General features: G+C 36.1%; 1 long non-coding RNA gene across 1 annotated transcript in view; it reads right to left on the reverse strand.

Annotated features, from left to right (window-relative positions):
* The window catches only part of LOC145671947 (uncharacterized), a 388,703-nt gene that overhangs the window by 241,635 nt on the left and 130,725 nt on the right, over positions 1 to 16,343 (reverse strand). The gene's annotated exons all lie outside the window — the stretch shown is intronic.

Here is a 16,343-nt window from a genome sequence, read left to right on the forward strand (position 1 = left end):
AACTTGTGTATATGAAAATCTATTCCTCTTCATATGATTAGTGTCACGATTGTATGTGCAGATAATCTTTAGAGATTTAAAAAGAATAGTATATTAAGATAACAAAATGCACGTTCTGTTCTTTTCTCTGTAAAATATTAGCAGAAAGATTTTAAAAAAAATGTAAACTCTAGATAGAACACAATTAATCTATTAGTTGTTACTAACAGAATCAGACATTCAAGTAAATATAGATCATCTCATATATGAGAAAAAAAAACTTAATCCTTACTCCCCTAGGTATGTGCACGTAACAAGGCAAAACTACTCTGGTAAAACTAACAGAAAAGATTATTTTTCTATTCTGTTAGTTCTTTATACTTTGTATCTATCTCCATTTTTATAATAAGCAATGTGTTTATATACTTGTATAATACAGTAGAGCGTCGATTATCCGAAGTAATTGGGGGACATGGGTGTTCGGAAAACTGGTTTGTTCGGATAATCGAACTGTACATGTTTATTTGCCAAAAAGAAGTACTGTACAGTAAATTTATTCATAAAAAGAAGTGTGCTGATTGTTGAAACACAGCGACTGGCGGCTTGGCCGGTCAGCAGCGCCTTATGAAGGCCCCATTAGAAGCAATGTTCCGCCAGCGGTGGCTCAGTGCGGCGACTACTGTGGGAAACTTGGTTTGGGAGTGAGGGGGATGATGGACGGTAGGGTGGGAGAGTAACAGGTGCGAGCGAGTACACAGTTCAGTTAAGCGGTCGTTCGGTTGACCGACGTTCGGATAATCGACGCTCTACTGTATATCGTTCTATGCCGCTGTACTGATTACGATGACGCATGTTCATTATTTTACATGCCGTGAATTTCTATGCATTTAGGTAATTAAATGTAAATTGTTAACACACAGTTTTATTATATCGTAGGTTGGTTTATTCATTACAGATATATTTTATTTCTTGTTCTATTGCTGTGATTTGTGACTTTTTTTTATACCATATGTACTATGCACGCCCTTTAAACTGGGATTAACAAAATGTTCCTTGTCTTTTATTAATTTATTACGATGTTTTGGTATTTGTCTCTTTTCCTCAGTGTTTCTTCAACTTTACTACATTCTTCCTGTGTCAATGCACCCATCGATTGTTAGAGACACCAGTTTAAAAACATTGGAATCATACGCGTATACTATCAGTTTTTCCCAAGATTAGAATTAGGAATTAGATTTCTGGGCTTTCGGCATCTCTGGCCATGTTAGCCCGTCATGTATGAGGGATGACGTCTCTCTGCGATCACATTGTCCGAGTAATTTGGGGAGGAAGAATAAAATGAAGGAAGACATCGGCCTGCGACCATTAAGTAAGATAATCTCAGCATTTGTAATGTTGTAAATTACGAAAACCCAAGAAAATCTCACTCAGAGTGGCTGGCGTGAAAAACCTTTTACACTTTTTTTTGACGAGTGTTCCCAACGAGAATCGAACCCGGCACCTCCTACCAAAGGAGAGAGCGTTAGCGAGTACGCTACGCGGGGGGTCTCGCCTCTTACAATTACTTCAGTTCTACCTCAGCTGTGATCTTAAGTAGTCCGAATATTGATTGTCAGTCAGTAGTGACTCTTGTTATTTTCTGTTACTAATAGTGTACTAATTTATTTATTCAAGATGGGCAAACTCCTTGTACGGAATGTTCCATCCACGAATCGATGTACACAGCAAAAAATGAGGTGTTGAAACAACACAAAATGACTATCACTTTAGCGTGTTACTTGTGTGTCAATTCGACACCAAGACATCGCCTTCAGAGCATATCAAAAATACCTTGTTACTGGCTGTGGGTATTTGCACCGTTTTTTACTGTTTGGTATGAGTAAAGCTTTGCGAAATACATTTCGGATTTATGGTAAGTGACTAATAACATTCTGTTTTCTGTAATTGGTCACAATAATATTGTTGTAAACCTGTGAATCATCTGACAACAGTTACTCAGATAGCTGTGCTTCCATCTATTTTCTTTATTTGTTATTCTTGTGTCTTAGCACGTATGAACGGAAGATGACAGAACTATTGCTTATGTAACTGTTGTCAGATGATTCACAGGTTTACAACAATATTATTGTGATCGATAACAGGAAACATAGAACATTATTCGTTACTTGTCACAAGTGCTAAATATATTTCGCAAAGCTTTACTCATATTAAACGATAAATACCAATGCAAATTCTCTCAGGTAGTAACGAGTTACTTCTGGTATGCTCAGAAGGCGATGTGGTTGGTGTTGAATTAACAGTGTAGTGAAGGCATTGATGAGCCAAATTAAAAAATGAAATGAAATCTTTCAGTTCTACGTCCTACGTTTATGTTCTCTAGGCTAAAGGAGACGGTGATGGTGAAAATGAATGAAATGGCGGAATAAAGAACTCACTCCGAGAAAACCCACGCACATATTTAGCCACCACAAAGTTTGCTTGGCGCAAACTGGGATCGAACCAACGACCCCATGCACCAGACGTGAACGCTCTACAACTGAGCCACCTTTCTAAAGAATCATTTCAGTGAATCTGTAATTTCAGGGTAATCATCATAAGTCACAGTGACTTCAGTGTAAATTACTGTTCCTGTATAAAACTATCATTTTCATTCCTCTAATCCTCTAATCCCCATTGTTTTTTGTATCATACTGTAGTACTACTTTCTAGAAAATATAGGTTGAAGTTTCACTGATTTATGCCATTAGGAAGTGACACAGCATGCGAAACTTACTTTCGTTCTTAAGTTTTGCACACCACTGAATTTTATAGTATTCGGAAGCAACATCTTCATATTGAGAAGTCAAGTGCCAATGTGCTCAACTTCGAAGTATAAAATTTTCAATAAACGCATTCTACGCATTCAATAAACGCATTCTGTTCTCACATACGGCTTGAAGATATTAACACTAACAAAAGCTGCCATTCATCGTATCAAATCTACAGAACAAAGCACCAAGAGATGTACATTAGGAATACTGGTACAAAAATAAGACAAGGATCAAAATAGATGACACGAGTCGCAGATATTATCGTGAAATAAAGGCGTCGAAACAGCAGTTTTCGGACATATTGCAAGAAGAAATTATGATCAGCACACAACGCAAACAATTCTTGATAGAATTCAAAAAAACGAGAACTTGGAAAGCGCCCATATGTGAAGAGTCCAGTGGAAAAAGGGGTGATTTCCACTTTTGGACAAAGTTTAGATTTTCAGGCCATCTTGTTCTGTCACAGATATGCGTGCAATACAGGTATATCCACTGAATTATTATATATTAAATGAGTTAAAAATGTATCACTCGTGCCCCGAAAGCTGATTTTTAACATTCAAATGACGTCAAACCTGCTTAAGCAACTGCAATTTTCCGTAAGCATTGTCAGATAGTCGTTGATACGACGCTGACTATCAGGTCAACGAAGTCAATGAACCTTTGTACCCCACTTGTTCTCCTTACCCTACTCTACCATACTTGATATAGATTCGAGGAGTTTTCGTTGTATATACAATAAAGTACTAGGTTTAGTCGGTTGAGAACAGTTTGAATAGGATGTTATGATCAACACGATGATTATTGGTGTGATTTACAAGTTCTTTTCCTCTTTTTTAAAGGGAAGTAGCCTATCTCCGAAGAAAAATGGCAGAATCTGAAAGCCTTAAAGTCTTATACAGCCCAGATCCTCAAACCTTCTACATGGAACTCTCAGAAGAAGTAATAAGCGAAGTAAATGAGAATAAAAACGACAACGAAGAAAACAATCTATTTCGAATAATATTGTTTATGATTTTTAAAAAGCAATCGCCTCTTTTTCCATTTTTTGACTGCATTTTTTTTATTTTTCCGCAGTACAAACCAATCTCATGTAAGTTTTTTTTTTTTTTTTTTGTATTCTTTTACTTACAATAATACACTTTGAGCATAAGATTTTGCGATCTAGTTTCCAATATGTGATAATAACGAACTTGTAAACCAAATCTGAAGCATTTTCCACGATTAGTTTAGGAAATAAGGTGCTTTGAACTTTAAAAATCGTTTCCTGAAAAATTAATAAAAATGGACATCCTATTTTCCCCCTGACCTCTTCATATAAGATCGTGTAACGAAATTTACAAGTACTGCGGAGTAAGGTGGAAGAGAAATACCCAAGACAGATGGTTGTGGAGAAGAGTTGGAAAGACTTTCATCCAGCAATGGAGTGACAACAGTTAATTATACGAGGTATGTTAGGTCTGTATACAGAGTGGCCCAAAAGTAGGTATACAGTCCGGTACTGATCAGCTCACTGTATTTTATATAATTTCTTATTGTTATCAAACAGGTAGACCTATTTTCTTTATTATTTGTTCTTAATGTATTTTTACTTATACCTTAAGCTCGGAACAGCCGAAGCAAATAAACCCATAAACTAGAATGTTATATTTGATCAATACAGGGGTATATACTACTTTTGGGCCACCCTGTATAATGGGTGTGAATGCGGAAGCGATTCTCAGTGTAATATAATTAGAAAAAGTAAACAGAGCTGTTATAAGAAATGAGCACTTCTACTGTACCTTGAAGGTGTATAATATAGCGAGCATATTCCATCAGCACAATCTATGTATTAAATGGAACAAAATAAAACTTACAATAATATTTACATAATACTAAATGCGCGCTTCTTTTTCTGCTCTGAGTCAAAGAAAGGTTTATGACCTACACAAGTTATAGTACGTAAATGCATATTATATATATATATATATAAATGATATGAAAAACCAAATCACGTAAAGAATTCGCTTCCAAGAACTGAATGTTTCGCAGCCAATTCTTTCGTTTTTTTTCCCCTTCAGGAGATAGAATCCATCCACTCTTGTTGGGATTTCGCACATGCAATATGTATAAAGAGGCACGCGATATAGTAAGCAAAAAACTTCTAAGTTTTGCAAGAAATAAAAAAAAATTAAAAAAGACATACAGAAGGGAAGAGTAATTTCATGTCCAAACCAAAACACAACTTCTAGGTTACTGGAATTGGAGGTTGTTTTCAGCTTTTTTGTGCCTTATTCATTAGCACGATGAGTATCAAAAGGTTACATGTATAGATCAATACCGTCTATGTATCTATTTTACATATATGAAAGGGATAACGCAAATTTGCTTGTACGTATCCTTATTGCGTGCGATTTATTGAGCATATACATAGGAACCCTAATGCATTTCGTGATGAGTCATATATAGAAGCCATTCATTGGAGGGAAAACTTTGTGAAAACCACAAAGAAAAATTATACAACACGCACGAAGAATATTTAAAGAAGCACATCAGGGATATGAAGTATCACTAGCTTGTGATTTGCTTATTAAACAATGTTCTATGCTTTATAAATAAATCTCTTTACTAATTACAAAGACTACTCTACTCCTCACTACAATTACATACCTTAATTTACTGTCATCAACTATTACAATTTGACTGCATATCTAATTCTGAGGGTTAAGGTGGATCACCAGGTGTTCTGGGTGCTATGCTAAATGCTGTTTGTATAGTGTGGCGTTGCCAGATAGTGTCGAGTGTTTACTTATGCCAAATAATAAAGGAAGTAATCATGGAATTCTGCTTGGATGCTTACTAGAGAAATTAATTTTCGATCCATACCGCAATTCACAGCTAAGTTCCGCTTCTCGAACTGCAGCACTAGAATCCATAAATTAAACATACAAATTTGTCAACAACGCATCATGGCGTTCTGCGAAAGTTTCTCCTCAAAATCTATTTCTTTAAATGTAAATTAATATTTAAATAAAATGTGAAACATAACACGAAAAATGGTCAAACAATATATCTATTTTGTAATAGGATCGTTACTTTAAAGTACTTTACACATTCAAATAAACTTTTCATAAAATTGAGCACTTCCAGTAAGATCTAAGAGCAAGTGCCATCTTGTGTGCTCATTGTAAAACGAATAAAATATTTTCTTTTATTTGTTACCTTTTTCGATATCAGAAGACACAACCAAATGAATCAGTGTCTTGTGTTGTAGCTGAAACATAACTTTATCTTATAGCACAATATTCATAATATGTAACATTTCATTGCGCAGTAGTTAAGTGAATACGCTAAAATATGTACTGAGTTCCGAGTGGTGATCCTCCAAGGCTGCAGACTACTAAATATTTTTGAAAAACTAATAATTTTTCTTTTGCCCGTTTCTCGTAAGTGGAAAGAGGTAATAAAATGTAACTTACCACAATAATAGATAATGTTATTCTACACCTGAAAATACAAATCGGAAGAATTTTCAGCGTTGCCATCCATAGAAATTAGAGTGTGACCAGAATTTGAATTACTCAAAAATCTAGGTAAAGGCAGCGACTAGAAAAATGAATTCAACGGTAATTGATGACTTATCATGCTGTCTATCCTTCTTGTTTACTACTTTTTAAATAATGTTTCTATTTATTTTGCAATGACTTATTTATTTTGTAAGAATTTATGTAAAGTTTATAAAATAAATAGAAATATTACTTAAAAAGTAGTAAACAAGAAGGATAGACAGCATGATAAGTCATCAATTACCGTTGAGTTTATTTTTCTAGTCGCTGCCTTTATCTAGATTTTTGAGTAATTCAAATTCTGCTCACACTGTTATTTCTATGGATGGCAACACTGAAAATTCTTTCGATCCGTATTTTCGGGTGTAAAATAGCATTATCTATTATTGTGGTAAGTTACATTTTATTACCTTTTTACATTTACGAAAAACGGGCAAAAGAAAAATTATTAGTATTTCAAAAATATTCAGTAGTCTGCCCCCTTAAGTCTTAGGCTATTTGGGTAAGCGTTACCCCCTGTAGCGAACGCGGCCAAAGTGGCTATTCAGTAATTTTACTTTCACCAGATGTGTAAATCATACTGTGAGCCAGTCAGGGTTTCCAGGTCTTTTTGCCAGGTCCAGGTGTGTAATAGCAGAGTTCCAATATTCTGCACAAACCATCTTCCAAGCAGCTGTTTCTTGTTACAATCCCTTTGCCTGGCAACACGTCTTTCCTTTTTTCCTTCCTTTTGAAATCTTTTAAACAGCAGGCGGTCTATTGTTCCGACCCGCACCAAATACGCTCGAGCTGACGTTTCCTCAGCGATTTTATTGCTTTTGCGTTTATGATTAGCCATCTACATTTAAATACATGGTCAGCGTATTCCAAGAGTACGCATGAGCAATAAATACGCTTTGCGATCGCCTCAAATAGCCGGGTACTAAGATACAAGGATACCAAAACAAAAGTTCTCCGTTACAGCTCCTTTGTGGATACATGTGGCGTCGGCACAAGAAATGTGGATTCAATTCCCGGTGTGAGCTTGTCTAGTTTGAATTCCACGTTAAGCTGTAGGTTCAAGTATCATATAGCCTCACTGCTGAATAAGAACCAATAAACATTTAATTAGCCAACCAAAATATTGCCACTGGACCTTACTCGGTGAAAAGCAAATCCAGGCACGATTCTTGTTACTGTAAATGTACACTTTATATATCCGCCATATATATGTACACTCAGTCCATTGCACCAAACCGTTTTTAGTTATTACTGCTTTTGCTCTATAGTGATCAACGGTAAAACCGGAAATGGTTAATCAAAGTCGATTCCTAAATTTTGACCCTCTATCTCCAGGTTAAATTAATGACGATCATCAAGTACAAAATGATTACAAATTCCCATTGCCTCCTAGGTATTACATAGAAGTTAATGAATTGTTGTTTCTTATCGTTGCAGGTGCTGAGATAGAAATATCGCAGTGCAAAAGCCAGAAGTGTTTATTTCTGGAATAAAGAAAACCCACATTTTTATGAAGAATTTGAACACAGCCCAGAACATGTCATGATCTGGGCTGCAATGTCTGCAACCCACTTGGTAGGTTCATATTTCTTTGATGGTACTGTAAATCGCATTGCGTATCTCACTATGTTACGTGATTAGTTTGTTCATTATCTGCTAGATCGGGGGTTGTTCGGTCGTGTATGGTTCCGGTAGGATGAAGAACCAGCCTATTATGCTATTGCCGTTAGAAAATATCTCAATGAGGCATTTCCTGATAAAAAGATTGGACATGGTTTTCTCCATCTGCCTGCATCTTTGGAGTGGCCACCCTAAAGTCTTGATCTGTCATTTTGTGACAATGCATTATGGGGGTTCATTAAACAAAAGATTTCTGCCACCCGTTACAAGACAGTTGACGAACTTAAGGATGCTGTTCAAGGTGCATTTACTGCAATCACGCTAGCAATGTTGAGGAAAATTTCACATCGCATGTGGAGGAGAATCATACTCTGTTATGAAAATAACGGTGTACACACAGACATTGTGAAATAAATACTAAAGAATAGTCACATTACCTCAAAGTTGTCCTCTGCCATAATCCAACATTAATATAATGCGATCACCTATAAATATGTGGACACGCGATAGAGGGTAACAGCACTTTGTAATCACTCTGTAGTTCTTGAGATTTTTTTTTTTTGTCTCCTGGACGGACGGGCAGACAGGGTGAATATACAGTTTTTGGTAAACCAAACTCTTTGGAAATTAAACTCTAACGGATCAACGATACGGATTGGTATATTCAACAAATAGTTTTTTTTTTTTTTTTTATATAGCTGTGGTCGTCAAACTTACGAAGCTTCTGAGCTACCGTACGTGTTTAAAATCCTACAGTGAACTACCAGCCAAAAGAACTACGAATTTTAAAAAAGAAATCTTACTCAGTGGAGGAATGAAGATTAGCCAACCGGAGCGTTAACGCGAGCTACCGAAAATGTTCCCGCGAGCAACTAGTAGCTCGCAATCAACGAAGGTTTGGCGATCACTGCTTTATAGGAAGAAGAAAAGAAAGAAAGATTACGAAGGAGCTGAGTATGAACCAATAGAGAAACATGTCAAATTAGGGTTAACACCCGTCTGAATTTGACCCGGACATTCCGGGAATTAAACAATTCGTCCGGAGTTCGAAGCAACATCTACTCCGGACGCCAAATGTCCGGGAATATGAAAATTTATAAATCTACATTTCATATCTGTATCATAATAAGTACGTAAGCCGCAGTGATTCGAACAAGCACTACAGAATATTTTCATCATTCTTGTCCATTAATTTCCTTCTTCAGAAATTTTAAATAACGCTAGCTTCTTCTTCTTCTTCTTTTAATAGAGAACTGTTTTGTACTTTATTCGGAGGTTTATAACTATTTAATGACAAAACCCTTGCTTCTTGAAGGTGCGAAAAATAACAAAGTATTCATTCAAGTGTAAGCAAACTTAACGACAATTAACTTTATAAGTAATAATATGAGATTTGAGATCATATTTGAAGTTACGTGGTAAGCATTTTAGTAATGTTTCATACAATGCATATTTCTACCGCAACTGAATTTCATGCTATGTACCTGTACACGTTTAACTTCGATAAATTGGAGTCACAAAGTAAAAGAGAATACGTAAAAAATCTGAGGTCGCATGCTAAAAGGGATTAAGAAAAAATATTTTCAAGAAAGAAATAATTACTCTTTTGCAAAGAAGCATTTTTTACTTTTTCCTTTTTGCATTGCAACTCCAGGATTGCTCTCACAATTTCTCACTTATTCTCTTTTACCTTGTTACGCTAATAACAAATAAAAACGTGTTTTAATATTGAGAGTCTACCCTTGCATGTGGGTGTGTAAAAGGGATGCATTATGACTAGTTTTGCATGTCTATCTTTCAACTTGACTTCAATTCCCGTTATGTCCGGGATTTCTTCAGATGAAAGGTGGTAACCCTATGTCAAATAAAAGTTCAGTGATGGCCCTTTAGAGACAAACGCATAAACTATCTCGTTTAGAAGTAAAAGAACATTGTTAAAGATGTGTTATTTCTATCCTGGGGTTCAAGTTGAATCAAAATGGTTAATCATTGGTAACAGTAGAGATTGGTCGTACTTGGTACTTATATTCAACAATTCAATTGAAAGTTACATTTATTATCAAGTAGCCTGAAGACGGGATTTTCCTTACCTTACAGTATTTTCGTATTACAGAAAAAGAATTACAGTTCTTAACTATTATCGGTTTCCTTTTAAGCATTGATGTCCTACGTATATGTAGTGTATTACCTAACGAACAGTCAGAATTATTATTATTATTATTATTATTATTATTATTATTATTATTATTATTATTATTATTATTATTATTATTATTATTATTATTATATTTTCGATTTCTTTGCTACGAAGGATGAATACAGGATTCTTCTGGGAAACCTAAGAAAGCTAGTAGAAACCAGTAAAGCCAAATGCTATTTTGGTGACTCCTATATACGTCTAAAAATCCCTACTCAGTAAAATTGCCTCTTTAGATAAGGCATTGTGAGGCGAATGTGATTTTGTTCTTCACATTCTACGTACTTATTGCATGACTTTTTAGCTCACGCATCCACTGAAATTAAAAGGCTGTTCATTACGCAGAAGACATTTCATGAATAGAATTTGACAACGATAAAACGAAAACGTACAACTGCGTGAGAAACAAGGTTTACTAGTTTCTTTCGTTGGATATAACCGGAACATAAAAAATTTCAGTCAATTCTACAGGAATAGTGTAAGTGCTTAAAGTGAGATGGATAATTAATTGGTATCCTAGCTGTGTTATTTCTGGAGCATGCACTTTCATTATAACATTTCTTTTAAACCATCATTATATTCAGCACTCTCTGCTAGTCTAGTGCAGTAGCTCCCAACCTTTTCTGATTGACGACACGATTTACTCAATATTCACGACCTCGCCAGACACTTGTTTGATTTTTTAAAATTAATAATAATACATAATAATAAATAATAATAGTATATGGTTTACTGAATATCTAATGCTGAGCATCGTTACTACCTCTGGAGGCATAGACTGGTGCAGTATATTTCAAAATTGATTTTAGTGAATTATTAAATATTTCATGGTTTGCAACTTGTAAAATTTCGCAAATATTCTACGACATACCAGTCAGAAATCACGAGTCTAGTGGCTAGCGCACACGCGTTTGCTGCACATGGCCTCGTATTTAATTGCAAAAAAAATCGCATCTCGATATCTCTTTGCTCTGATACTTGTCTAAGGACGGACAAATATCAGTAGCAATAATAATAATAATAATAATAATAATAATAATAATAATAATAATAATAATTATTATTATTATTATTATTATTATTATTATTATTATTATTATTATTATTATTATTATTATTATTATTATTATTATTATAAAGAAGATATAACCAACGGGCAAAATATTTACTACTGAATCGAGTCAGTAAGTTCATAATAGTTTCTTCACTGCTGCTTGATCATACTTCACAAATACGTATTTTTAGTAAGGTTTCGCGACAACTTGACACTGGAACCCTTTATACATTCGAACAAGTACCTTGACCACTGAGATTTCTAGGTCAGTAGCGTAATGAATGAAAATAATAGGAACCTTGAGCACCATTCTACTCACCTCAAAACTTAAGAAATCAATTTCGACCAACAGCGCTAGAGTTCAATAAAAGTTTTCTACAGTAAAGATAAGAACAATATCAGTTGCTGGAAGGAAAATTTATGGCCTCCTATGATAAAACGAAAAGTGAAATGAATGAAAGACATGGCACGGAAGACGAGATTACACGAAAGAACACAAGAGACCATGCGAGCGTAAAACTCTTATCCCTGGTGACCACCTACGAATCCCAAAAAACATAAAATGGCAAGCGAAACACAAAATGGTTGCTTCGTTATCTCCAATGACCGAACTACCAATCGTGAAAGTGATGCGAAATGTTTTCTTCCGCCTGAACTAGGAACGTTCAACAAGCGGCACCAAACACTAAACCCAAGGAAGATATAGCAACAAATACAAAGCAGACGGAAATAGAGCGAAATAAAATCAAGTTTACGATACAACAAATTCATTCGGAGAGAAAAGAAACAAGAAATCCAAGTTTTTTTACTTCCGATTCATACAAGAGAGTTGTACTACATATTTTACTAAGTAATATACATGCACTATTTTCTCATTCATATTCCTTGCAGCTGGACCTGTTTTGTCTAAAATAAATATATCATAGCAGTGCAATATCCTCTGTAAGGATATGGATGCTAAGAGCAAGTGAATAAACAATAAAAGAACTGGTAGTAGACAATGACAACGCAAGCTTTACTTTTGAGGGGAAGGAGGGCCAGACACTTTTGGACGAACTTGATTTTGCTATTTTTTGTATAGCAAAAAAGAGGACGGCCAGAGACATTTTTGGACGGGCAGCTTTTTTTTTTTTTTTTTTTTTTTTGAATAATGAAAAGGAGAAGGGCCAGAGATAATTTTGGACGGGCAGCTATTTTTGTATCGCGAAAAGGAGGAGGGCCAGATACATTTTTTGGACTAGCAACTATTTTTTGTATCACGAAAAGGAGGAGGGCCAGAAAAATTTTTGGACGGGCAGCTATTTTTTTGAATAATGAAAAGGAGAAGAGACAGAGATACTTTTGGACGGGCAGCTATTTTTTGTATCGCGAAAAGGAGGAGGGCCAGATACATTTTTTGGACTGGCACCTATTTTTTGTACCACGAAAAGGAGGACCAGAGACATTTTTGGACGGACAGCTATTTTTTTGAATAATGAAAAGGAGAAGGGACAGAGATAATTTTGGACGGGCAGATATTTTTTGTATCGCGAAAAGGAGGAGGGCCAGATACATTTTTTGGACTGGCAACTATTTTTTGTATCACGAAAAGGTGGGCCAGAGACATTTTTGGACGGGCAGCTATTTTTTTGTATAGCGAGAAGGATAATTTTATAATACTTGACCTTGGAGCTCATTTCGTACGGGTTTGCGTCAACGCAACGCAAAATATACATTTCAGCTTGCGATAATTGGTATAGAACTCATAATGGTATTTCTAATAAAATATGGATTTGATCTTTAAATTCCAAAATAAGTGTACAACACTGATATAAAATGTTGCTTAAAATATTTCTTCAAACACTTTTCAATACTTGGAGACAACAAGGAAAGAAATACATCCGAATTCTCTCCTCGAAAATATATATATATATATATATATGCGCAGTTTTATTGGTCCACGTCATAGGTGTCCCTGCAATCCACGTCTGCCTTTCCCCAGCATAGATAATATGCGAAACTGTGTGATTATGTCTTTATACGATACTGGAGACAGCGGGTATCTACATAGTTTGGGAAGAAACGTTTCCGAAAACTGATCCATGAGAATGTGGGCGGAGCTTAAACAAAAGGAGAAAATAAGACGAGTACTAAAGCAGGTGTACTGGGTTCCTTACCCACACCAAGAACTTCTCACAATGAGAGGAAATGTACTGAGTAGATGAAAGAGAAAGAAGTAAGCCTCCCCACTGGTGTAGTGGCTAGCGCTGTGCCTTTGGTGCAGATGATCCCAGATTCGATTCCCAACAGGAGAGCACAAAAATTTAATTTCATCATTATTCACTTTCAGTAATTATCCGACTCATTTAATCTAAAGGTTATGACCGTGAGACGTTAAACTAATTTCATTTCGTTTCTTACTAAAAGGTAAGTGAATTAGCTACCTATGTGTGGAATTTACTCAAAGACGATCTGAAATACGTTGTTTTTTAATTATCAATCTTAATATTTCGAATATCTGTAGGGGCTCATTCGAATATTAGTGGTAGGGCTGGAATTCTGGTTTGACCTCAGCCTCCCCCCCCCCCCGCCAAGTGAGTTTTGCGATGAACAAACACCGTGCGCGTGTTTCTTTTTTTGGGGCGGGGAGTCTCTCATTTCCTTGCACTTTCTTCATTTCATTCAGTTTCATCATCATTATATCTTTTTAGCTTGCATAGCATAACCGTGGGGCATAAAACTGAAAGAGTCCATTTCATTTTTTCGCATCTCGAATGTACTAATAGAAGTTTAAGGACAAATCCATTTTCGTTTGATTTGTTAATTAGGTTGATTTTATAAGCAATTATATAACCCATAAGACTAAAGGCAAAAAAAAATATATATATATATATATATATATATATATATATATATATATATATATATATATATATATGGTACCTAGGCAATTTTGTCATACTGTAAAGTTATAGCGATATTGGAACAATTAGAATAATTCAATTCCAGAGCATTTTTTTTTTTTTTTTTTTTTTTTGCAATTGTTCGAACAATTATTCAAATTACGAATGTTTTCCATTGTTTCCATTATTTTCCACACCCCTACATTAAAATACATGTATGGGGAAGGTTAGTCTCCGGGAGGGCAACCGCTCGTCTTCCCCCTCTGGCGTCGTCACTGGTATAAACATAACAGAAGGAAATTCAAGAAGATTGAGGAAACTTATATACTGGTACACCTACAGTGAAAGTCATAGGTATTTGTACACCGACTGCAAGCTATGAATAAATGCCCGTTGCTCCAATTATGTTGGAGATAGAGCATTGAAACAAATGGCACTGCATTCTCCATTAAGTTTTTTAATATTGACAAAACAAACGTTCCGTGAATGTGAAAACATAGGCAAATAATGGCAAAAGAAACAAAAATGAGCATGGTTTTGATGTGTCAAAAGTATTCGCACACTTACGAAACGTCCAGAAAGAAAATGTGCATGATTCAATACTTAGTCGGGTACCCTTTGGCCCTAATTACAGCTAGAAGGCGCTTTGGCATCGAGTGCACCAAATGTCGAATATCTTCGATTGTTATAGAACTCATTCCTCTTCAAGTTCAGTTTGCAAAGAAAGTTACTCGTAATGCTGCACTTGCAGAGTTTCTTTTCGAGTAAGTACCATAAATGCTCAATCGAACTGCGGTCAGATGTTTGAGGAGGAGTGGCCAGTTGCTTTGGCACCTTGTATGGTAACCAGAGCTTTGTATTGTGTGCCGTATGTTTGGGATCATTGTCCTGTTGAAATATAAAATGGTCTTACAGGCCCATTTGATCAGCATTAGGACGTAGATTTTTCTTCAAGATGTCAATCAATGTACATATGCTGGTCCATAATACCGTCGATAATTGTCAGCTTCCCCACTCCCGAAGCACTCATGCACCCCCAAACTAGCACTAATCCACCTCCATGTTTGACGGTTTGCCGTAGATTTTTCGGGCCCATCTCTGTGTTTGCTTTCCCCCAACACCATTTGTCTACCGTCGGAATCAAATACATTAAATTTGCTATCGTCTGAGAATATCACTTTTTTCCAGAAAACTGCTTCTCTGTTCAAGTAAGCTTTTGCAGAACAAAAAATTTCTTTCGAGTAACATGCCCATTATAACTTTGTTGCACGCACGACACACAATGCTTTCCGAAACTAACATACCTGATTTGGCTGCTTCCAGTGGCGTAAATAAGGGCCCCACAGACCCCGCATTGCGGGGGGCCCAAGCCATCGAGGGGCTCCCAAATCGTGAAGTAGGACGTAGAGAAGGGGCCCCACTTCACGCTGTCTGCGGGGAGGCCCCCAAGCCTTTAGTTACGCCACTGGCTGCTTCTGCCACCATCTGCGGAGCACTGATTCTTGGGTTCTTAATTTCATTCAACAGTATACGCTCACATCGTCCAAAGATCTTCCGTGGATGTTCACTTCGCGGCATGTTTTTGACTGTGTTTGTTTCTCATTATCGATCTACGATCGACTGCACGGTCGAATGTGGTCTTCCAATAATATTTGGTACCTCCCGTAAGAATTTGCAGTCAATTATAGATCATTATGTAGCCTTACAACTATTTTTCTTTCTGCATCTGTTTCCGTCCCTCATTGCGTCTTCCGTCTTGAATCACTTGTGGAACTTGAATGATATTTTGCTGGTCTGTGGTTGTGTTTAGCTTTGCAAACCGCCAAAGGGCGTTCCATGTGAACAACAGCTTGAACAATTGGACGTTTTTGTCTTTCATTTCAGTGTACGAATAGTTTTTTGACAATCAAAACCATCTTCATTTTTGTTTCTTTTGCCATTATTAGTCTATGTTTTAGCATTCACGGAACATTTGTTTTGTCAATAGTAGAGAACTTAATGGAGAATGCAGTCCCGTTTGTTTGAATGCTCTATCTCCAACAAAGTCGGAGCTACAGCTACTTTATCATAGTTTGCAGTCGGTGTACGAATACTTACGACTTTCACTGTACATAACGTCCACTTCAGCCTGGAATCGTTTCAGAGAATCTTCCCAACACAAGTGAGTGTCTTACAATTGAGCAATTATCTTCTCTACGTTGATACAGGACACTGTAGACTTAGTGACATCATCTAGTGAAATGCAGTAATTCT

The sequence above is a fragment of the Thermobia domestica genome, chromosome 15 (assembly GCF_964235325.1).
Source record: "Thermobia domestica chromosome 15, izTheDome1.hap1.1, whole genome shotgun sequence".
Taxonomy (NCBI): Eukaryota; Metazoa; Arthropoda; class Insecta; order Zygentoma; family Lepismatidae; genus Thermobia; species Thermobia domestica.